The sequence below is a fragment of the Balaenoptera ricei genome, chromosome 17 (assembly GCF_028023285.1).
Source record: "Balaenoptera ricei isolate mBalRic1 chromosome 17, mBalRic1.hap2, whole genome shotgun sequence".
NCBI classification, from domain to species: Eukaryota; Metazoa; Chordata; class Mammalia; order Artiodactyla; family Balaenopteridae; genus Balaenoptera; species Balaenoptera ricei.
Window position 1 is genome coordinate 7,086,981 of NC_082655.1, and position 26,353 is coordinate 7,113,333.

A 26,353-nucleotide genomic window follows, 5' to 3' on the forward strand; every position below is an offset into this window, starting at 1 on the left:
CCCACGCACCACAACGAAGACCCAATGCAACCAAAAATAAATAAATAAAAATAAAATAAAATAAAATATTTTTAAAAAGAAGAATTACATATGTTCTGAATAGGTTCATACAGAAATATAATTGTTAATGGCACAAGTCACATAATGCAAAAGGAAGAACCCTTGAACCATCAGAGCTTCCCATATAGGTAATAAGGAAGGGATCAGACATTGAGCAGCTGCCATGAATCAGAAAATTTATTTAATGCTCTCAAAAACGCATTTCCTTCCATATTTTAGAGATGAGGAAGTAAGTCTCAGAGGGTTTAAGTGACTTTGGTCAAGTTCACGAGCTAAGAATTGGCAGATCTAGGATTTGAACCCACATCTCTTTAATACCCAAATCTGTACTCTTCTGACACCATGTCATGCTGCTTTTAGGCTCTTTCAGGATCAAAGGTACAGAGACACACCCAAGTTCCATATGAAAATAGACATTTGTTGTAAAGATAGATGGGGAAGAGCAGAAATGCTGGGAAATGTCTCAGCAGCGTGGCTCACTCTCTTATGCACCATCTCTGCTTCTAGCCACTTGCCTGGTTCCCTTTCCTCTCGCACCCCTAGAAATCAAGGACCCAGAACCCCACTAAAATATGCTGTTTTACAGCTTGCAAATATGTTCATTTAAATTCAGTTACAAGAGTGAGCCTTTCCCTGCAGTGTTTGCATTTTAAATAATCTTCTGGAAACCAAGATATCATAACAAGAGTTACCATTTGCTTAGCACTTTGTATACCACTCCTGATTCTCACCAAAAACCTACTACAAGTCAGTACAAGTATTACCATTTTATAGATAAAAAACTGAAACTCAGGATTCAAATCCAGTCCTGTCTAAATAGCCAAATCCAGTACTTTCGCCATTATACTACACTCCCTCTTTTTTTTTTTTTTAAAGTTATACAATTTTTATTTATTTATTTATTTATTTATGGCTGTGTTGGGTCTTCGTTTATGTGCGAGGGCTTTCTATAGTTGCGGCAAGTGGGGGCCACTCTTGATCGCGGTGCGCGGGCCTTTCATTATTGCGGCCTCTCTTATTGCGGAGCACAGGCTCCAGACGCACAGGCTCAGTAATTGTGGCTCACGGGCCTAGTTGCTCCGCGGCATATGGGATCTTCCCAGACCAGGGCTCGAACCCGTGTCCCCTGCATTGGCAGGCAGATTCTCAACCACTGTGCCACCAGGGAAGCCCCTACACTCCCTCTTGAAGCAAGAGACGCTGGGAGCCAAGCAGGCAGTGTGAAAATGGGTGGTGGAGATAGTTTTTTTATCAAGTGGGCTTTCCTTGAATTATACCACATTCTACCGGAGTTGATGTATGAGAAATTCTGGTCACTCGCAAATGAACTAGATCTGATTATTCTTGTCATTAACCTTAAAGGGTTTTAGAAGATTCTTAAAACTTCCTTTATAAATAGAAATTTTCAAACATATGTAAAAATAAAGCAAAAGACATGACGAACCTCCACGTACCCTTCATCCAGTTTCAACCATTTTCAACATGTGGTCAATCTTATTTCTTGGCAGGTTTCTAAGAGATGAATCCCAAACCTGTGGTTGACAATGAGCTGCTTCTGCTTTCCCCAAATTAATAGCCAAGGAGTGTTGGAGCAGGAAACCATCCCCCCAGCATCATTTGGGATGAATCTCTTATTTTTAAGGGAGAAGGGTAATGTCAAGAAACAGAACTGGGCTTCCCTGGTGGCGCAGTGGCTGAGAATCTGCCTGCCAATGCAGGGGACACGGCTTCGAGCCCTGGTCCGGGAAGATCCCACATGCAGAGCAACTAGGCCCGTGAGCCACAATTACTGGGCCTGCGCGTCTGGAGCCTGTGCTCCGCAACAGGAGAGGCCACGATAGTGAGAGGCCCGCGCACCGCAATGAAGAGTGGCCCCCACTTGCCGCAACTAGAGAAAGCCCTCGCACAGAAACGAAGACCCAACACAGCCAAAAATAAATAAATAAATAAATTAATGAATTAATTAAAAAAATAATAATAATCACCTGCTTTACATATTAAAAAAAAAAAAAGAAAAGAAACAGAACTGGACTTGCTCAGAGTCACACACTGAGGTAGCAGAAAAGGAAGGATGAGGACCAGGGTCTCCTGGCTCCAAGCTCAGGGCCCTCCCCCATAGACCAGCCTTCTCCAAGGCATCAGCATACTCTCTTGGTACCCACTGCCTAAGCAGCCACTGCCACCTCCAGAGGAGAAAGAAGAAGTCAGTGCAGCTTGGGTTTGGCCTCCACCCAGCAGGATCAATGGACTTTGTCATTTATGCCCTTCTCTGACCTTCTTACTCTTTCAAGGGTAATTAACTAGCCAAATGGGTTCCCTCTACTGAGACTTGGCATCCAAATAATCACAACCTCACCAACTGCTGGTGACAAAATCACTCCTGAGAGGTCCCACTCGGTCCTCCATTGTCATGACCTTCATTGATTCAGCTTTCCTTATTCGAAAACTTGGTGTCTCACAAAGATGGCAGATTTGCATGTGGATGCAAGAGACTTCACAGACATCCTTCTGCCACTTGGTTCCAGTGGCATATTTCCTGGTGAGAAATGACCTCCTCCCCAGGGTGAATGCAAATAACTAAGGGGTTAGATAGTGCATGGACATGGCATGGAATGACCCTTCTCAAATTGGGAACTTTTGGAGATACATGGTAGCTTTCTAGGGAGGTCCTGGAAGCCATGGGATAAGCATCTTCTAGGTAAGAACATTCATTTCACAGCAACTGCAGAGCTGGAATGTCCAGAATGAGAATCCCATGGCAGGCACTGTTCTAAATGCTTTATACAGGCTAATTCATTTAATCCTTACTGTAACCCTATGAGGTTACTGTAAACCTAAGAGGTATTATTATCTCCACTGTGAAGAAACTGAGGCACAGAAAGATTAAGTAACTTCTTAAAAGCCACACAACGATTAAGTAGCAGAGAGTATTAAACAAAATAATAGGGTTTCAGATGCTGTACAAACTTTTAAAAGGAGTTATCACATGTGTAGGGTTATTATTGAAACCAAAAAAACTGCGAATTGACAGGGAAAAGTATGAGCCAGTATGTAGTCAAGTCCTCAACTCTGGAGTCCTGATGGAAAATGCTGAAGTAATGTAGGAAAGTAAAAAGAGTCATAAAATGTATCAGAGAGAACTTCAAGGTGCGACAGAATATTTGGAGAGTAACTACATTTACAAAATCTTTTCTGAGTTCCTCTCTCCTCATCTCAACAATGACTCTTTTCTTTTTTTTTAAATATATTTATTTTATTTATTTATTTTTGGCTGTTGGGTCTTCGTTGCTGCGCGCGGTCTTTCTCTAGTTGTGGCAAGCAGGGGCTACTCTTCGTTGCGGTGCGTGGGCTTCTCATTGCGGTGGCTTCTCTTGTTGCAGAGCACGGGCTCTAGGCGCATGGGCTTCAGTAGTTGCAGCGCGAGGGCTCAGTAGTTGTGGCACATGGACTTAGTTGCTCTGCGGCATGTGGGATCTTAGTTCCCTGACCAGGGATCAAACCCTTGTCTCCTGCAATGGCAGGCGGATTCTTAACCACAGCGCCACCAGGGAAGTCCCAACAATGACTCTTAATGTGAGGATTATCATAGCCTCTATTTTATAGATGAAGTAACCAAGGTTCGTAGGGGATGTGACTTGCCAAGTACCCAACTAGACATTAGGACGGACTCCGAACCCTGAGCCTTTCCCAGTCCATCCCAGTAGAGCTAATTTTGAATCTGAGGGTCTGTTCCTGTGTTCAACGGGGTGTCTCAGCTCTGGTCCCATGGAAGCCCACAGTGAATAGGATATATATGTCCTGCTTTGTGCAGGACAGTCCTGGTTTATACCTGTGTCCTAGTATAATTAGTAATACTGCCTTTTTTCACTTTTAAAAGAGTTCCTGTTTGGATGAAAAAATTAGAAAGCTACCCTAACCCTGAGCAGCACCTTCTTCGTGTCTGGATCTGCAAAGCAGAGCAGTAAGTTTCTGCAAACTTGCTTCCTACCAGGAACATTGTTGGAGAGCTCTTACTGAGGGGTGAGAGCCACAGTGGAGACTAAATTTAGGACAACAAGTGGAGAGAAACTTTCTGGTTTATTCCTCCCACTCTCACTTCCAGCCCCAACTGACTATGTAGATGGGATTGTTCTCTGAGTGGAAGACTCAGAAAGAAGAGAAATAAAAGGGGAGAAGAAAAACCAGAACAACCTGTTTGCCCTTCCCTTGCTATATGTTTAATTCATTAAACACTTGGGAGTTAGTTGATTCTCACAGCAAATCACCTGCCTCCCTCTCTATTACTAAGGTGACCCAGATTCCTCCAACTTTCAGACCATTTTACACGTCATTCCCGCCTTCATTCTGAAAATCAATGACAACTTTTCCGAAATGTCTTTCCCACCATCCGTCCCTTGCTCAGGTAGAGTGTTAAGGGGATGAGAGAGCAAACCTAGATGACTTTGAAGCCCCAGGACGGCCACTGTAAGAGACAAACCCCCATTTCTCAGGGTGCAGGCTGGTGAAAATCTAGTGCAATGGGGTGAAAAGAGCAAAGGCTTGGGGTCATGTAGACATGGGGTTGAATCCTGGCCCTCTCCCAAGCCAGCTGTGTGCTCCATGCACAAACATTATTTTCTCTGCCCAAGAGAAGACCCAATTGTCCCTGCTGGGATTGGAGGCTGAGGCTCTAGGGGGTCCCATGGTGCAGTTCACCCAATCAGAAGGCCAGGTGGTCACTGAGTTTCAGTATCTTCCTTAGGAATGAGTAAGAGTTAATAACAATATCTTCTCATATACTGTCTGCAGAAGGCATTACAGATTCAAAGTCCTCTGGGCCTGTGAAACCAAGTCAGACAATGCCTCCTTACCTGTTTATAAGAGAAAGGCAGGGAGAAACCGGTGCTTTTCTCCCTTCTTCCTTTGAGATCCACAGGGTAGGGACCAAAGCCTAGCCAAGCTGTCTTTAAGGAGATATAGTGGTGCAAGATTTTGGAATCAGGCAGACGGGTGGTTCAGCGGGTAGCTGTAGACCCTCAGCGAGTTATTTTAAGTTCTCTTTGCCTCAGTCTCCTTGTCTACAAAATGGAAGCAATGCCTACTTTATACAGATGTAAAGCATCTTCAAAGAAGTAAGCAGAGCAAATACATGTGCTGCCCATAAAAAATTCCAATGAGATCCTCTTTCTCCCTCTCTCTCCCTCTCTCTCCCTCTCTCTCTCTCTTTCCCGTCTTCCTCGTGGCCTTCTGACTACATGGTACAGGGGTTCTGCTATACAAACTTGTCCACATGAGCAAGAAATAAGTGTTCACCTGTGTCAAACCAGTGAGATTTCTATTGTGTATATCAGTTGGCTATCGTGTGAAACAAACCACTCCTACACTTTGTTACCGCTATAGACTGAATTGTGTCCCCCAAAATTCATATGCTGAAACCCTAACACCCAATAGGATGGTATTAGGTCGTGAGGGTAGAGTCCTCATAATGGCACTAGTGTTCTTATAAGAAGAGACACCAGAAAGTTCTCTCTCTGCTCTCTCTCTGCAAAAAGAGAGAGCAAAAAGACGGCCATCTGCAAATTGGAAGAGAGCTCTCTTGCCAGTGCCCACCCTGCTGGTGACCTGATCTCAGACTTCCCAGCCTCCAGAATTGTGAGAAATAAATTTCTGTTGTTTAAGCCAGCCCGCCTATGGTGTTTTGTCATAGAAGCCCAAACTGTTTAGACAGTAGCTTGAAACAATACCGTTTGTTATAGCTCATAAATCAATGAGTCATATGGACATTTGACTTATCTTGAATGGGCTTGACTTGATCTCAGCTGGGCTCACTCATTCATCTGAGGTCAAGTGCAATGCCAGCAGTGGGCTGGATGGTCTAGAATGGATTGGGCAGTGGTAATCCCACTTTATTCCACGTGGTCACTCTCACTCCAGCAGGGTAGCCCAGGCTGCTTCTCATGGTGGTGACAGGGGCCCACAAGACATCTTGGAAGCACACATGGCCTCTTGATGCCAAGACTTGGGATTGACCAACATCGCCTCTGCCACATTCTATTGACCAAAGCGAGTAACCAGGCCAACCATACTCATGGGATGAGGGAATAGAGCCCATCTCTTGATGGGAGGAGCAGCAAGATGGCATTGTGAGAGGTCAAGAAGGGGGACCATTTTTACAATCAACCTACAGCATAGCAACTAGTGTCACCTCAACTAGTACTGTTGCAACAGATGGTGATGACAGAGCCAGGATTCAATTCCAGACCTAACGTCAAAATTGGAGCCCTTTTTAGGATACCATAATAACACTTTAAGGAAAACAAAAAACAGCTTTGAGGAAACCAATAATAACATCCTAATGCAAACTTCCCCAAATCTGCAAATGGATAGAAAAATGTCTGTTCTTCCCCCTCATTATCCAAGGCATCTTCAAGGCTGCTGAAGAGGTGGAAGCAGCTTTATTTTGTTACTTTCCAGGATTAGTTTTTCAGATGCAGAGTCACCTCCCTAATTAGTTCTAATTAGATGCATGGTTCACGTTAGGTCACAACAAACCAAAATGTGAATAATTTAAGAAGGATCCAAAGTCAGTGGCAACAAAACCAGCTTCGTGGTTACCTGGGTGATGGCAATTCTTCCTCCACCTGAGTTGTCAGGTAGCTGACTTTGAATAGCAGATGTAGGCTGTTAATAGCAAGGGGGCAACCTTCATGCATTCAATGGGCCTCAGACCTCTTCGTGGAAGGAGCTGTAATCTCCTTCACTTTCTGGGAGTGGGTGGCCCAAGTTGACATTAAAAGAAGCAGGTTTCTCCATTTCTCCAGCCAGACAGACCTCTTTGGAAGTTTTGGGCATCCGTTGAAACTCCCATCTTTTCCCCTCCCAGAGACTCACCATCAGAGAACATGTGACTTGGAAGGACCTGGTCAGTCACCTTATCCAGGTCTACCATATTATAGAAGGGACAATTTGAAGTCCCAAAAAAGAAAGACTATTTATCCAAAGCTATAGAGGTAGTGAGCAGCAGAAGCAAGGCTAGAACCTGTATGAAGGTATGACAGTATAACAGGAGGCAGCATCTTTAGATTCAGCCTGATTTAGTTCCAATCTCAGCTCTACCAGTTATGCTGTGTGACCTTAGGCAAATACCCAACCTCTCTGTGCCTTAGTTTGCTTATCTTTTAAAAAAGCATGGTTTAGGAATGGACCTTCAAGTTGGCAGAGGAGTAAGACGTGGAGATCACCTTCCTCCCCACAAATACATCAGAAATACATCTACATGTGGAACAACTCCTACAGAACACCTACTGAACGCTGGCAGAAGACCTCAGCCTTCACAAAAAAGCAAGAAACTCCCCACGTACCTGGGTAGGGCAAAAGAAAAAAGAAAAAACAGAGACAGAAGAATAGGGATGGGCCCTGCACCTCTGGGAGGGAGCTGTTAAGGAGGAAAGGTTTCCACACACTAGGAAGCCCCTTCACTGGCGGAGATGGGGGGAGGCCGTGGGGGAAGCTTCGGAGCCGCGGAGGAGAGCGCAGCCACAGGGGTGCGGAGGGCAAAGCGGAGAGATTCCCGCACGGAGGCTCGGCGCCGAGCAGCACTCACCAGCCCGAGAGGCTTGTCTGCTCCCCCGCCGGGGCGGGCGGGGCTGGGAGCTGAGGCTCGGGCTGCGGTCGGATCGCAGGGAGAGGACTGGGGCTGGCGGCGTGAACACAGCCTGAAGGGGCTAGTGCGCCACAGCCAGCCGGGAGGGAGTCCGGGAAAAGGTCTGGAGCTGCGGAAGAGACAAGAGACTTTTTCTTACCTCTTTGTTTCCCGGTGCACGAGGAGAGGGGATTCAGAGCGCCGCTTAAACGAGCTCCAGAGACGGGCGCGAGCCGCGGCGATCAGCACGGACACCAGAGACGAGCATGAGACGCTAAGGCTGCTGTGCCGCCTCCAAGAAGCCTGTGTGCGAGCACAGGTCACTCTCCACACCGCCCCTCCCGGGAGCCGGTGCAGCCCGCCACGGCCAGGGTCCCGTGATCCAGGGACGACTTCCCCGGAAGAACGCACGGCGCGCCTCGGGCTGCTGCAACGTCACGACGCCTCTGCCGCCGCAGGCTCGCCCCGCCTCCTCCGAACCGCTCCCTCCCCGCGGCCTGGGTGAGCCAGAGCCCCCGAAGCAGCTGCTCCTTTAACCCCGTCCTGTCTGGGCGGGGAACAGACGCCCTCAGGCGACCTACACGCAGAGGCGGGTCCAAATCCAAAGCTGGACCCCGGGAGCTGTGCGAACAAAGAGAAAGGGAAATTTCTCCCAGCAGCCTCAGAAGCAGCGGATTAAATCTCCACAATCAACTCGATGTATCCTGCATCTGTGCAATACCTGAATAGACAACGAGTCAACCCAAAATTGAGGCAGTGGACTTTGGGAGCAACTGTAGACTTGGGGTTTGCTGTATGAGACTGACTAGTTTCTGATTTATATGGTCATCTTAGTTTAGTTTTTAGCACTCGTTATCATTGGTGGATTTGTTTACTGGTTTGGTTTCTCTCTTCTTTTTTAAAAAATTATTAAAAAATTTTTTTATCTTAATAATTTTTTAAATTTTTTATTTTAATAAGTTTATTTCTTTAATTTATTTTTTTCTTTTTTTTTTTTTTATCCCTTTTCTTCTGAGCCATGTGGCTGACAAGACCTCGGTGCTCCAGCCGGCTGTCAGGCCTGAGCCTCTGAGGTGGGAGAGCCGAGTTCAGGACATTGGATCACCAGAGACCTCCCAGCCCCACGAAATATCAATCGGCAAGAGGTCTCCCAGAGATCTCCATCTCAACGCTAAGACCCAGCTCCACTCAACAACCAGCAAGCTCCAGTGCTGGACACCCCATGCCAAACAACTAGCAAGACAGGAACATAACCCCACCCATTAGCAGAGAGGCCGCCTAAAATCATACTAAGTTCACAGACACCCCAAAACACCACCGGATGCAGTCCTGCCCACCAGAAAGATAAGATCTAGTCTCATCCATCAGAACACAGGCACCAGTCCCCTCTACCAGGAAGCCTACACAGCCCACTGAACCAACCTTGGCCACTGGGGGCACACACCAAAAACAGTGAGAACTATGAACCTGCAGCCTGCAAAAAGGAGACCCCAAACACAGTAAGTTAAGCAAAATAAGAAGACAGAGAAATACGCAGTAGATAAAGGAGAAAGGTAAAAACCCACCAGACGAAAAAATGAAGAGGAAATAGACAGCCTACCTGAAAAAGAATTCAGAGTAATGATAGTAAAGATGATCCAAAATCTTGGAAATAGAATGGAGAAAATACAAGAAACATTTAACAAGGACCTAGAAGAACTAAAAAGCAAACAAACAGTGATGAACAACACAATAAATGAAATTAAAATTTTTCTGGAAGGAATCAATAGCAGAATAACTGAGGCAGAAAAAGGAATAAGTGACCTGAAAGATAAAATAATAGAAATAACTACTGCAGAGCAGAATAAAGAAAAAAGAATGAAAAGGATTGAGGATGGTCTCAGAGACATCTGGGACAACAATTAAATGCACCAACGTTCGAATTATAGGGGTCCCAGAAGAAGAAGAGAAAAAGAAAGGGATGGAGAAAATATTTTAAGAGATTATAGTTGAAAACTTCCCTAATATGGGAAAGGAAATAGTCAATCAAGTCCAGGAAGCACAAAGAATCCCATACAGGATAAATCCAAGGGGAAATATGCCAAGACACATATTAATCAAACTATCAAAAATTAAATACAAAGAAAATATATTAAAAGCATCAAGGGAAAGGCAACAAATAACATACAAGGGAATCCCCATAAGATTAACAGCTGATCTTTCAGCAGAAACTCTGCAAGCCAGAAGTCAGTGAAAGGACATATTTAAAGTGATGAAAGGGAAAAACCTACAACCAAGATTACTCTACCACACAAGATCTCATTCAGATTTGATGCAGAAATTAAAACCTTTACAGATAAGCAAAAGCTAAGAGAATTCAACACCACCAAACCAGGTTTACAACAAATGTTAAAGGAACTTCTCTAGGCAGGAACCACAAGAGAAGGAAAAGATCTACAATAACAAACCCAAAACAATAAAGAAAATGGTAATAGGAACATACATATTGATAATTACCTTAAACATAAATGGATTAAATGCTCCAACCAAAAGACATAGACTGGCTGAATGGATACAAACACAAGACCTGTATATATGCTGTCTACAAGAGACCCACTTCAGACCTAGGAACACATACAGACTGAAAGTGAGGGGATGGAAAAAGATATTCCATGCAAATGGAAATCAAGAGAAAGCTGGAGTAGCAATTCTCATATCAGACAAAATAGACTTTAAAATAAAGACTATTACAAGAGACAAAGATGAACACTACATAATGATCGAGGGCTCAATCCAAGAAGAAGATATAATAATTATAAATATATATGCACCCAACAGGAGCACCTCAATACATAAGGCAACTGCTAACAGCTATAAGAGAGGAAATCGACAGTAACACAATAATAGTGGGGGACTTTAACACCTCACTTACACCGATGGACAGATCATCCAAAGTGAAAATAAATAAGGAAACAGAAGCTTTAAATGACACAATAGACCAGATAGATTTAATTGATATTTATAGGACATTCCATCCAAAAACAGCAGATTACACTTTCTTCTCCAGTGCACACGGAACATTCTCCAGGATAGATCACATCTTGGATCACAAATCAAGCCTCGGTAAATTTAAGAAAATTGAAATCATATCAAGCATCTTTTCTGACCACAACGCTATGAGATTAGAAATGAATTACAGGGGAAAAAACGTAAAAAACACAAACACATGGAGGCTAAACAATACGTTACTAAATAACCAAGAGATCACTGAAGAAATCAAAGAGGAAATCTAAAAATACCTAGAGACAAATGACAATGAAAACACGATGACCCAACACCTATGGGATGCAGCAAAAGCAGTTCTAAGAGGGAATTTTACAGCTATACAAGCCTACCTCAAGAAACAAGAAAAATCTCACATAAACAATCTAACCTTACACCGAAAGGAACTAGAGAAAGAAGAACAAACAAAACGCAAAGTGAGCAGAAGGAAAGAAATCATAAAGATCAGAGCAGAATTAAATGAAATAGAAACAAAGAAAACAATAGCAAAGATCAATAAAACTAAAAGCTGGTGCTTTGAGAAGATAAACAAAATTGATAAACCATTAGCCAGACTCATCAAGAAAAGAGGGAGAGGACTCAAATCAATAAAATTAGAAATGAAAAGGAGAAGTTACAACAGACACCGCAGAAATACAAAGCATCCTAAGAGACTACTACAAGTAACTCTATGCCAATAAAACGGGCAGCCTGGAAGAAATGGACAAATTCTTAGTATAAGCTTCCAAGACTGAAGCAGGAAGAAATAGAAAATATGAACAGACCAATCACAAGTAATGAAATTGCAACTGTGATTAAAAATCTTCCAACAAACAAAAGTCCAGGACCAGATGGCTACACAGGTGAATTCTATCAAACATTTAGAGAAGAGCTAACACCCATCCTTCTCAAACTCTTCCAAAAAATTGCAGAGGAAGGAACACTCCCAAACTCATTCTAGGAGGCCACCATCACCCTGATACCAAAACCAGACAAACATACTACAAAAAAAAGAAAATTACAGACCAATATCACTGATGAATATAGATGCAAAAATCCTCAACAAAATACTAGCAAACAGAATCCAACAACACATTAAAAGGATCATACACCATGATCAAGTGGGATTTATCCCATGGGTGCAAGGATTCTTCAATATGTAAATCAATCAATTTGATACACCATATTAACAAATTGAAGAATAAAAACCATATGATCATCTCAATAGATGCAGAAAGAGCTTTTGACAAAATTCAACACCCATTTCTGATAAAAACTCTCCAGAAAGTGGGCATAGAGGGAACCTACCTCAACATAATAAAGGCCGTATATGACAAACCCACAGCAAACATCATTCTCAATGGTGAAAAACTGAAAGCATTTCCTCTAAGATCAGGAACAAGACAAGGATGTCCACTCTCACCACTATTATTCAACATTGTTTTGGAAGTCCTAGCCATGGCAATCAGGGAAGAAAAAGAAATAAAAGGAATACAAATTGGAAAAGAAGAAGTAAAACTGTCACTGTTTGCAGATGACATGATACTATACATAGAGAATCCTAAAGATGCTACCAGAAAACTACTAGAGCTAATCAATGAATTTAGTGAAGTAGCAGGATAGAAAATTAATGCACAGAAATCTCTTGCATTCCTATACACTAATGATGAAAAATCTGAAAGAGAAATTAAGGAAACACTACCATTTACCATTGCAACAAAAAGAATAAAATACCTAGGAATAAACCTACCTAAGGAGACAAAAGACCTGTATGCAGAAAACTATAACACTGATGAGAGAAATTAAAGATGATACAAACAGATGGAGAGATATACCATGTTCTTGGATTAGAAGAATCAACATTGTGAAAATGACTATACTACCCAAAGCAATCTACAGATTCAATGCAATCCCTATCAAACTACCAATGGCATTTTCCACAGAACTAGAACAAAAAATTTCACCATTTGTATGGAAACACAAAAGACCCCGAATAGCCAAAGCAATCTTGAGAAAGAAAAACGGAGGTGGAGGAATCAGGCTCCCTGACTTCAGACTATACTACAAAGCTACAGTAATCAAGACAGTATGGCACTGGCACAAAAACAGAAATATAAATCAATGGAACAGGATAGAATGCCCAGAGGTAAACCCACGCACATATGGTCACTTTATCTTTGATAAAGGAAGCAAGAGTATACAATGGAGAAAAGACAGCCTCTTCAATAAGTGGTGCTGGGAAAACAGAACAGCTACATATAAAAGAATGAAATTAGGACACTCCCTAACACCATACACAAAAATAAACTCAAAATGGATTAAAGACCTAAATGTAAGGCCAGACACTATAAAACTCTTAGAGGAAAACATAGGCAGAACACTCTATGACATAAGTCACAGCGAGATCTTTCCTGACCCACCTCCTAGAGAAATGGAAATAAAAACAAAAATAAACAAATGGGACCTAATGAAACTTAAAAGCTTTTGCACAACAAAGGATACCATAAACAAGATGAAAAGACAACCCTCAGAATGGGAGAAAATATTTGCAAATGAAGCAACTGACAAAGAATTAATCTCCAAAATATACAAACAGCTCATGCAGCTCAATATCAAAAAAACAAACAACCCAATCCAAAAATGGGCAGAAGACCTAAAGAGACATTTCTCTAAAGAAGACATACAGATGTCCAAGAAACACATGAAAGGATGCTCAACATCACTAATCATTAGAGAAATGCAAATCAAAACTACAATGAGATATCACCTCACACTGGTCAGAATAGCCATCATCAAAAAATCTAGAAACAATAAATGCTGGAGAGGGTGTGGAGAAAAGGGAACCCTCTGACTGTTGGTGGGAATGTAAATTGATACAGCCACTATGGAGAACAGTATGGAGGTTCCTTAAAAAAATAAAAATAGAACTACCATATGACCCACTAATCCCACTACTGGGCAAATACCCTGAGAAAACCATAATTCAAAAAGAGTCATGTACCACAATGTTCATTGCAGCTCTATTTACAATAGACAGGACATGGAAGCAACCTAAGTGTCCATCGACAGATGAATGGATAAAGAAGATGTGGCACATATATACAATGGAATATTACTCAGCCATAAAAAGAAATGAAATTGAGTTATTTGTAGTGAGGTGGATGGACCTAGAGTCTGTCATACAGAGTGAAGTAAGTCAGAAAGAGAAAAACAGATACCGTATGCTAACACATATATATGGAATCTAAAAAAAATGGTTCTGAAGAACCTAAGGGCAGGACAGGAATAAAGACGCAGACATAAAGAATGGACTTGAGGACACAGGGAGAGGGAAGGGGAAGCTGAGATGAAGTGAGAGAATGGCACTGACATATATACACTATCAAATGTAAAACATGTAGCTAGTGGGAAGCAGCTGCATGGCACAGGGATATCAGCTCGGTGCTTTGTGACCAACTAGAGGGGTGGGATAAGGAGGGTGGGAGGGAGACACAAGAGGGAGGGGATATGGGGATATATGTATACGTATAGCTGATTCACTTTGTTGTACAGCAGAAACTAACACAGCAAGGTAAAGCAATTATACTCCAATAAAGATGTTAAAATAAAAAAAGGGAAATAAATTTTTTAAAAAAAAGTGTGGTTTAGGGACTTCTCTGGTAGTCCAGTGGTTAAGACTCTGTGCTCCCAATACAGGGGCCCAGGTTTGCTCCCTGGTCAGGGAACTAGTTCCCACATGCCACAACTAAAGATCCCACATGCCACAACTAAGACCCGGTGCAGCCAAATAAATAACTAAATAAATTTTTTTTAAAGGGCCTGATCCTTAAAAAAAAAAAAAAAAGATGTGGTTTACCTTTCTTGTAAGGTCATTATGGTATTGAAATGAGATAACATGTATAAACTACTTACCAGACTTCCTGGCACATAGCAGGTGCTCAATAGAAGATAACTATTATGCTAGTCACACAGCCAGTGTGGGAATGGAGGTGGTGATGGGAAGCATAAGCTATGGATATTTCCTAAATAACAATGGACAAGAATGACTTTTCCTGAAATTCATTATTGAGATGTGTCTCTTCAATAGAATGTGTATTCCACAGAGAGCAGAAACTTGGTCTATTTTATTCACTGCTGTAGTCCTAGAGCCTGGTTATGGAGGACAATATCCATTTGTTTAATCAGTGAATGGATTTCTCTTGGGTCACTGGAGTAATGGATTGTGCAAGTGTGGTTCTTTTCTTTCCAGGCGGTAGGTTAGAAACTCAAAAGATATGTTATCAGTAAGGCTCCCTCTCCTACCTTCATCAAACTAACACATAAAGAAGGAAGGCAGGAACTAATAAGGGCCTACTGTATAACACAGGGAACTCTATTCAATACTCTGTAATGGCCTATATGGGAAAAGAACCAAAAAAAAGAGTGGAGATATATATATATATATGTATATATATATATGGCTGTACACCTGAAACTAACACAACATTGTAAATCAACTACACTCCAATAAAATTTTTTTAAAAAGAAAGCAGGCAGGGTACCTCATATGCTAAGCTTAATGGTCTCAGACCAGAGAGTCCTGGATAGGAACCCCAGTTCTGTCACCCATGAGCAGCTGATTATAAGTGTGTTATTTCTTTTCTCTGAGGTTCCATTTTCTATGTATATAATGAGAATGACAAAAGTGTCTCTTTCCAAGAGTTGGTCTGAGTAACACAGGGGAGCAGGGATGCTTGTTTAGCTTAGTGCCTGACATCAGGTAGGAGTGTCCATCAATGGAAGCTGAACACACAAAAATAAATACAGGACAACACCCCATCTCCCTCTTGGTGAGAGGGGAGACTGGCTTCTCTGTTAAGCATCCTAGGTGGGCTCATCTAAGAAAAGAGACGAGGGGGACTCTCCCAAGTTTCTCTGCCCCACTGTGTGTCCATATCATCTCTGAGCCACAGAACCCTAGTCTGTTGCAAAAAAGGCCAGTGGTTACAAAGTATTTATAAGCCAAGTAGGGGAAAGGGAAGAAAACGTATCATAATGGGCACCAGTACTGTGCCAGGCAGGTTCTTATGCGTTATATCCCCCTCTGGAATTGAGGACAAAAGGAACCATGTCACTGATGGCTCTTCCTCATTTGCATTGGCCAGCAGGAGGCAAATAACCCAATTATGGCCCAATTTTAATGACTACTTGGGATTCCTATGTTTGCATATCTCTGTCCTTTCTTTCCTTCAACCTTATCTCACTTATTTTCTTTATGTTTTCTTTTTCTCTTTTAGTATATAAATTCTGATAGAATACCTCAAATACTTTGTAAAGATAGCTATTAATCAATCAATAATCCCATTTATCTTTTCAACAACTCCGTAAAAAGGCATCATTATCTCCATTTTGTACATATAGTAAATAGTCTCAGTGAGGTCAAGTGACCTGCCCAAGGTCTCACAGGTATTATCAGTGGCAAGAGTGAAATTCAGACCCACATTAGTCTGGCCCATTCACTTCCCACTCCACCAGAACCCTCTCATTGAGATTGCTGGATCCTCTGTTCTCCTTGACTCTGGTGGTCTCCTCCTCCTCTCTGCAGAAAACCACTTCTATATCTAGGATTATCTCCTGGGGGTAAATTCTCAGGAAAAGAGTAACGGAGTCAAAGGCTAGGAATGTATTTGCAGCTCTTGTCCAAACGCTGTGGAAAGGCAGGCCATCATGTTCCTGAGGCCAAGAGAGGACAAGTGATCTGCAAAACCAAAGAGCTTATTCGTGATGGGACCAGAGCTGCAGCCAGTTCCCACCACTTGGAGCCTCACGCTTCTTCTAAAATCCAGCGCTGCCTCCTACACGTGGAGGGTTTGAAGGGTACAGCAATAGCTTCCCACCCTTTCCTGGAAACCTCCCAGCCAATATCAGGGGGTCCTAGGCACTGGCAACCATCCTTCAGGGTTACAGTTTCCCAGGAAAAGCAGTAAATGATCGCTATTCCATTGGTAGGAATAGGCACATCACCTAGTGCAAACACCACTGCCATGTCAGAGAAGAAAGGCCCTGGAAACTGAGCCTCAGAATGAAGAAGGAAAGTAGAAGCCCTTTTCTCTCCCAAGAACTCTGCCTAATGTTAAGCGCAAAAGTCCCCTCTAAAAAAAGTGTGAGTTATGTCGCAGATGTAAAAAACAAATTTATGGTTACCAAGGGGTAAGGGGGCGGATAAATTGGGAGACTGGGACTGGCATATACACACTGCTATGTATACATGATAACAAATAAGAACCTACTGTATAGCACAGGGAACCTTATTCGGTGCTCTGTAGTGACCTATGTGGGAATGGAGTCTAGAAGAGAGTGGATATATATATACGTATAGCTGGTTCACTCTGCTGTATAGCAGAAACTAACACAACATTGTAAATCAACTATATGCCAATAGAAAAAATTAATTTTAAAAAAATGTGAGTTATGCAGGACAACGTACACTAGATATTTACACAGGAAACCGTGTGTCTCAGACTGTGCTGCTGTCCCCTTCTGGTCCCCTTTAACTTGTCCTAGCCTCAGTTTCTTTACCTGTCAAATATTAGTGAGATGTGGCAGCAGGGCTGTTGTGAAGATTAAATGAAGTAACCCAGGGGTAGTGCCATCACAATGCCCAGCATGCTACCAGGGTTAATAAGCGGGATTTGCATTAACTGAACTTGTGTAGTGTTTTTCAGTTTACAATGGATGTTCACATTTATGTCAGTTACTATGGTTTCAGTAAGTTACAGAACTTGGTGGTCTAAGACTAATCCAGATGGAGAATAGGAAGGAGAGATGATAGGATCAATGCTAGCTTTCACTCCACTCCCCTGGGTTCTAGGGTGACCAGAAGTCCCTGTTTGCCAAAGACAGTCCTGATTCACTCTTGATATGTTGGAGTGACAATTAATGGTTGCCCCCTTTGCTCCCAAGAGTGTAATGGTCTGGATGGTAAGCTGTATGATCACCCTACCTATAGATAGTCCTATATTCAGTGTTTTGATGAAAAGACACAGAATCGTGAAGTTGTCACAAGCTTGAACCTGGATTCTGATTTAATGCAGTTTGGGTCACTTAGTAGCTGGGTGATCCTGGGCAAATTACTTAATCTCTATGAATTTCAGTCTCCTTACCTATAAAGTGAGGACAAATTAGGACCCACCTCATAGAGTCAGTGTGAAGGTGAGAGATACACATAAAAATGCATGATGGGCACAGAGCAAACACACAACAATCATTAGTCATTGATATTAGTTCTTTTGGAAAAATAATTACTTAACTCAAAATGCTTCTGGAGTCACATTTTGGCACGCTCAACCCATCAAAAATTTCAAAAGGTAAAGGACTCCACTGCCTCATAAATAAATAGTCACCTTTAAACATGCAGTCAGCAGGGGCTTCAGGCATCTCTTGGTCATTACAGATGCCAACTGTGAATGTTGACACCAGTGAAATTTTGCCCTCAGCTTCCTTCACAGAGTCACCGCCAATGATTGCTGGTGATTGGTGGCCATTCGTTCCACTGCGGGATGTGTTAAATATTTGCAGTCGGTCAGCATTGGATGGAAGACTTCGGTGGCTATATTTAATGTGAACTGCAACAACACTAGCAGGATGAAGTTGCCCACGACCTTGGCTATTCATTACCCTCTGTGACTCTCTCCTGGTGAGCCTGCATCTCCTCTTTTCTCCCTGTGCACGCACAGAACAGGTGGGGGTAAGGAAGGATGGCTTTGCATCCACATATAGCCCTAGGGCTCCAGAATGGCAGAGCAGTAAAGGGCTCTGCCTAGAGACCACTCTCGTTGCACACATGGGGAATCCGGGGCACAGAGGAATGTGCTCAAGGTCACAAAGCAAGTTAATGGGAGAAGAGGACCTGGGACCTCTGGCTTGAGGCCATTCTCCCTTCTACTATACCAACTTTTGTGACACTGTCCAAATGGGTCCTTAAAAGCATTCTGGATCCTCTTCATGCCCCTTCCCCAATTTGCTCTGGGAAGGTCACATGGCACCAATCACATTTCTTGGAGACTGAAAGAAAAGATTTTCATCTTCATTCAGTAAAGCTCATGTTGGGATCTCCCTGGTGGTGCAGTGGTTAAGAATCCACCTGCCAATGCAGGGGACACGGGTTTGTGCCCTGGTCCAGGAAGATCCCACATGCTGCGGAGCAACTAAGCCTGTGCGCCACAACTACTGAGCCTGCACTCTAGAGCCTGCGAGCCACAACTACTGAGCCCACAGGCCACATCTACTGAAGCCCATGCGCTCTGGAGCCCATGCTCCACAACAAGAGAAGCCCACACACCACAACGAAGGGTAGCCCCCGCTCGCCTCAACTAGAGAAAGCCCGTGCGCAGCAATGAACACCCTACACAGCCAAAAATAATAAAGAAATAAAAATAAATAAATTTATAAAAAAAAAAAGAATGAGAGAGTTCTAAAAAAAAAAAAAAAGCTTATGTTGGAAAAGAATTTGAAAGAGAATAGATACATGTATATGTATAACTGAATCACTTTGCTGTACACCTGAAATTAACACAACTGTGTTAATCAACTATGCTCCAATATAAAACAAAACTTTAAAAAAAAGAAAAAGAAAGCTTACATTCCTCACCAGCTTCACAGCACAGGCCACGCTGTCAACGCATTCCTCCAGCTGGACCAGCCAAGCCCTCCGCAGCCTGGTCATGCCATGTGGCTGACCCAGCAGTGCCCCACCGCATGCCTTATACCGCCTGCTTTGTGCCTCGTATGCAGGGTTTCCCCGTCAACACTAAGGGAAAGACACCTGATGGCACGTTTCCATACTCACTGGCTCCCCCGGCTAGGCCCACGGGGATGCAGGCTGCAGGTCCGCAGGGAGTGCCGTAGGCTCACGCCCACTCAGTGCTGCCACTGCTGTGATGGGTCTTGCCTTCCAGGTGGCTGCCACGAGGGTCAGGTCACACACCTGGCGGTACGGAAGAACTCCCATTGGGTGACCTTTGACCATTGAGAGATGGGAGACAGGAAGGCACAAGCTCCTTTCACCCCTGGACGGGCTCTTCCAAGACACAGTGTTTCCATGGGGCCTTTTTAGAAGACATCCTCCATGACCCAGTAAATGGTTGTGTTTGTAGTGAAGCCGTGGGCAGCTCCATATCACACCTTGTATTTGCTTCCCCTACCCTGCCTCAATTTCCCTCTTACCCCCAGTCTTGTTTCTTTACGATGTTGCCCACCAGTAGAGCATTAGCACATATGTTTTTCCTCAGGCTCCATCTCCTAAGAAACCCACGCTATTAAATCAACTATACTTCAATAAAAATTTTAAAATAAAAAATAAATAAAATTAAAAAAAAAAAAAAAAGAAACCCACCCTAAGACAAAGGTAAGTTCTAGTAAAAAAAACACATCAGGGCTTCCCAGGTGGTGCAGTGGTTGAGAGTCTGCCTGCCAATGCAGGGGACACGGGTTCGAGCCCTGGTCTGGGAAGATCCCACATGCCGCAGAGCAACTGGGCCCTTGAGCCACAACTACTGAGCCCGCGCGTCTGGAGCCTGTGCTCCGCAACAAGAGAGGCCGCGACAGTGAGAGGCCTGCGCACCGCGATGAAGAGCGGTCCCCACTCGCCGCAACTAGAGAGAGCCCTCGCACAGAAACGAAGACCCAACACAGCCAAAAATAAATAAATAAATAAATTAATTAAAAACAAACAAACAAACACATCAAGGTCATGGGTCACAGCAGGGCTGGACAACCCCAAATAATGACAATATGACCACATGAGGGCAGGGATTGATGTCTGCTTCATTCACTGAAATAGCCCAAGCTTCTAGAATAGTGCCTGGAGACAGTAGCACTCAATAAATATTTGTGGAATGGACAAGTAATACCATACATTTTTTCAAGGGTTTATAGTTGAAAAGTGGTTTCACACACATGATTACCATGTGATTCCCAGGGCACCCGTGTGAGAGCTGGGTAAAAAGCCTGTTACTGCTTTTGATTATGAGGGCACTGAGTCTCAGAGAGCTAGCCCATAGTCCCACAACTGGCTAGTCAGACAGCCTAAACTTGCAAGTTTGAACAAAAGCCTTTGGAGTGTCATTTTTGGATGTGTTTCATTCTATTAGTTATCAGGGTCTAAAAGCAGGCAAGAGTTTTGGGAGAAATCAATCCAACAAAGCATATGCTAGGGACTGAACAGTTACTAGAGTCTGGAGTTGACAAAAGGTCTGAAATTCCATGAGACACAGAAGCTGGCACCAGGCATCGGGGGGAAGAGGTCATGTGCCACAACTCCCGCTGTCCAGAGGTGCTCTCCAGTGCTAAGGAAGGGAGGTCTATGAGCCCACTGATGTGAGGAGGGGTACCTGAGAGCAAGAAGGGCGAGATGGCAACGACGATGCTTCAGTTTGCTAAGCACTCACACACATTATACACTTTTTTAAAATTTTATTTATTTATTTATGGCTGTGCTGGGTCTTCGTTTCTGTGCGAGGACTTTCTCTAGTTGCGGCAAGTGGGGGCCCCTCTTCATCGCGGTGCGCGGGCCTCTCACTATCGCGGCCTCTCTTGTTGCGGAGCACAGGCTCCAGACGCGCAGGCTCAGTAGTTGTGGCTCACGGGCCCAGTTGCTCCGCGGCACGTGGGATCTTCCCAGACCAGGGCTCGAACCCGTGTCCCCTGCATTGGCAGGCAGATTCTCAACCACTGCGCCACCAGGGAAGCCAATTATCCATTTATTACTCACAATCATCTGAGAAGGAAGGGAGTGTATTCACCTTTGCTGCATAACCAACCAACTCAAAACGTAATGGCTTAAAACAACAGCTATTTATTTAGCTCATGATTCTGCAGGTTGGCAGTTTGGACGGGGCTCATCGTAGTGGCTCTTCTGTCTCCCGAAGCTCACTCCTCCACATGTGGTTTGCAGAATCAGCTGGGAGCTGGCTGGTCTAGGGACGCGTCCCCCGGGATAACTCACGTCTGCTCCAGCAAGGGTTCTGGGGGCTTATTCTCATAGCAGAGGCAGGGGTCCAAAAGGGCAAGCAGAGGCGAGCAAGGCTTCTTGAACTCTGAGTTCCAAACAGACAAACGGTCCCTTTCACAGTGGCCTATAAGCAAAAGCAAATTAAAAGACCTGCCCCTGCGCAAGGGGTGGAGAAACGGACTCCAACTTTGAAGGAAAAGGCTTCAGAGCCACACGTTGAAGGGTGTGAGTGGGGAAGTGTGAACCACAGTGACCGCTTTTGCCTTCTACCGCAGTGATGTTTACCCTCGTTTTACAGCTGAGGAAATTGGAGTTACCAGATGTGAGGGATTTGCCCAAGGCCACGCAGCACAAAAGCAGGAGACCTGGGACAGAGATCCAGGACCCTTCCCTCTAAATCCAGAGGGACTAAGCATGTCACTCAGCCTTCTACATGACGCCTAAGCCCAACAAGACGAGCCCTGCCTGGAGACACTCGGGATCCAGTAGGGGAGAAAAGCCAAACAGAAAACCAAGGTCCAGTATAATAAAGGCTGGAGAGAGATGCCAAAAACTCCCTGGAGAAGGCAGAGATCAAAGATTTTCAGCAGTAAACTCAAATTTATGACAGCAAAGGGAGTATGACCCACTTCAAGGACCATACTCTCAACAGAAAGCAGCTTTGTGCTTGGGCATCTGAGACTACACCAGTGGGACAGCTTACAAGTAGGCACCAAAAATCATGGGAGGGAAAGAAGTCACATCCTCAGATTCAAGTGAATGTTAATCCAAAAGTGGGAGCCAGACTAGAAGGTTATACAGTTGCCATTGCTATTGTTTGTTGCATTAATTAAGTAGGTGAAGGTAACACATGAATAAATAAGAAGCCATCAAGAGGAAAGAAGGGCTTCCCTAGTGGCGCAGTGGTTGAGAATCTGCCTGCCAATGCAGGGGACGCGGGTTCAAGCCCTGGTCTGGGAAGATCCCACATGCCGCGGAGCAACTGGGCCCGTGAGCCACAGTTACTGAGCCTGCGTGTCTGGAGCCTGTGCTCTGCAACAAGAGAGGCCGTGACAGTGAGGGGCCCGCGCACCGCGATGAAGAGTGGCCCCCACTTGCCACAAGTAGAGAAAGTCCTCGCACAGAAACGAAGACCCAACACAGCCAAAAATAAATAAATAAAATAAAGAATTATTAAAAAAAAAAAAAAAAAAGTATATCTAAGTATTAAAAAAAAAAAAAAAAGAGGAAAGAAACCCTTGTCTTAAAGGGAGGTGATGAGCCCAGAGATTGAACTAGACCAGTTACAATCTCTCTCTTCTAGCTTCTACCAGCCTCTTCCTCAGCAGGCCCTCCCTTCCTGATGGCAAGATGGCCAAAAGCATCAACATCTTCTTCCAGGACCCCAGAGACATTTCAATGCATCTATTTTGGCTTCTATTTGTTCACATGCTTATTCCTGAACCGATCGCTGTGGTCACCATTGAGAGACACTTTATTGAGAACCAGAAAACACACAAACTGCAGGTGGATTTAGTTCCACAAACAGCAGCAACAAGGAGCGGGAGGAAATAGTGGATCTTGAAGCTAAAATCAGAGGTCCTTGCAGGAAGAAGAGGGTATAGACAGCGAGAGACAATGCATAACTGTCCGCTGTCCAAAGAGCACGATGCTGGGTTACGTAATTAGCCTCACTGAGCCTCAGTTTCCTGTGGACAAGAAGATGATTACAATGAAATCCTTGCCGGGCTTTTTGTGCCATTTGAAAGAAATCACATTAAAAGCTTGGAACCGTGTCTGGCAGAGGGCAGGAGGCAAGAATCACATGAAATCATTCCCTTTCTTTTAGGTTTAGTTTCATTTTGATTTTATAGGGATTTACTCCTCTTTCTTTGCAGAAACTTGTCAGGGATATCTTTATTAGGACACAAATGTGCCTTCTTCTGAATAAAACAAATGTGTTATCCCCTGCCAAGTTCAGAGGCACCCAAGGTTAGCAGTGTTCTTCAGCACACACCATGAAGGAGGGCTGATAGCGGAGGTTCGGAAATTTTCCACAGGCCTTGGGGCCGTCCAAGTTATAAAAAGAATGTTCATGTTTAAAAATTAAATGTTTGGTTTAAATATTTAAGTGTTCATTTTTCCCCCTGCCTGGTTGTTAATTCAGTATTAAAACAGAAGAGGAGTTGATTTACAGCCCCTGACATTAGCCTCTAGGGCTTTCTGAGTAGAAGCTCTCAATTCTTTCTTCAGAGTCATAATCATTTTCATAGTTCACCATTTTCTGAGCATCTACTCTATTCCGTCGTTGGCACAGGGACTCTCCATGGATCAACTCGTTTCCTCTTAAACCTTAACTCTGCAAAGAACTGTGATCCCGTATTTTCCGGGTGAGGAAACTGAGGCTCAGAGAAGTTCAGTTAGTTTGTCCAGGATGTGACCCGGCCAGCCCGTGACAGAGGAGGACACCGGATAGTAATCCAGGTCTGTGTGACATTAAAGTTGATATCCTTTCAACTGAAAGTCATAGGTCAGGAAATCAGGTTCCAAACCTGCCACGATTCAGGACCGAGCCATCCCTGGAATACCCACTTCGGCCGCCTCACCAGTTGCTCTAAGGGATTTGCAGAAACCTGACTAGGGTCCAGCGAGGCGCTTGCGAAAGATGAAAGACCGCAAGATTAAAACAAGTTCTTGTTATCAATCATGCACAGCAAAGACAGGCATTTTGAAGTAGCACTTAAAGACACATCATCAGGAAAATAATGAGATATTTATTGTTTTCCAGATTTACTGGCACTCTAATAAATGCCAGAATTGACATCCGTCAGTGTGGGTGTAGGATTCTGCAGAATAATAAGCTTAAACATTTCTCTTAGCACTTAGGAGGAAAACATGGGAGCAGGCTGTGGTTCACGGGATGTGCTGTTTCTGGTCGATCTGTGGGTCCTTGTCAGGGAGACACTTCTGCCAATTTCAGAGTTTTCAATCTGAGACCAGGAAGGAACCTGAGAATTCTCTTCCACCAGCCATCTATTGTACAGAGTCAAATGAGGACCAGAGAAGGGAAGTCACTTGCCCAAGGCCACACAGCAAATTGATGAAAGGTGAGCCCAACCCAGGGCCCCTGGCTCCCTGGGCAGAACTATTTCTACTGTGCCAGCAGCTTCTGGAATACGCACTGCTTAGTGCATAGGCCTTAAACACCTCCTGTGTTTGGTTGAATTTCTCAAACTGGTAGGTTTCTTCTAAGCCCTTCAAAAACAAAAGAAAGTCCTTTCCAGTAAACACTGATTGACTGGAGACACACCATCAGCAGAGATGTAAGTGGATTGTAAGTGGATTCTCACACAAGCCAAAGAGGAGGGGGCCAGAATGAGGTCTCTTAGCAGAGTAAGAAAGAGGATTAGTCAGACAGAGCTAGTGATTCACCCTGGGAAAGGGCAGCCCAAGGACCACCCAGTGGAATCACAGCAGTCCCAGGAACCCAGAGAGGAGGCGACTGGTTACCTGGTGGACTAATGGCCACTTATAAATGACGGAGAAGTAGCGCCCAAAAGTCTTCCTCAATAGGCCCTAAAGATGGCAGATTTCACACAAACATTCATACAAGAATGTCCTGGAGTCATGGACAGCATGACCCTCATCTCATACACACACACACACACACACCACATACACACATACACCCCATACACACACACACACACATCCCCATACACACCACATACACACATATACCCCATACACACACATACACATATACCCCATACACACACACACACATCCCCATACACACACGCACACACACACCACATACACACATACACCCCATACACACACACACACATCCCCATACACACCACATACACACATATACCCCATACACACACATACACATATACCCCATACACACACACACACACACACATACACCCCACACACACACACACACATCCCCATACACACCACACACACACACATACACCCCCCCCCACACACACACACACACACTCATATGCCAAGTTAAAAGACTGGTGATGAGGAAATTTTATTCAAGCCTCTAAAGCAGACTTTCTCAATCTCGGCACTATCAACATTGGGGACCAGATAATTCTTTGTTGGGGGATCTGTCATGGGCGCTGCAGGGTGTACAGCAGCAGCCTGACCTCTAGCCACTAGATGCCAGCAGCCCCAGCCCTGCCAACTGTGACAACCAAAAGCGCCCCTGGGCATTGTCAAATGTACCCACCTCTACTGAGAACCACTGATCTAGGTGATGATTGATAACACTTCATGAGTTTAGTTTTAATTTTTTTTAAATGTTGTTTTGGTGGCATCCTCTGTTTGACTGGAATAGTACTCAACGTTTACCTTCAGTTCGCCTAAAAAAGGAAGTTATATATTTTTCAAATTATAAAGCAAATTACTCCCATGGTGAACAGTGCTTCTGAGAAGTTTGGCAGTTTCTTGCATCTGGTCATCACTGAGTCACATCCATCCACCCAGAGCTAACACACATCATGTTTGAAAGCAAAGTCAATGAACAAATTCAAAGATGTCCAAAGGCTGCTTCGAGAAATCCCATCCTGTCCACTGAGTGACTGAAATACGAGGCCGATTCTCAGAATCTCCTGAGAAAACCTTGTAAAGATACATATTCGTAAGTCCTGTCCCAGGGA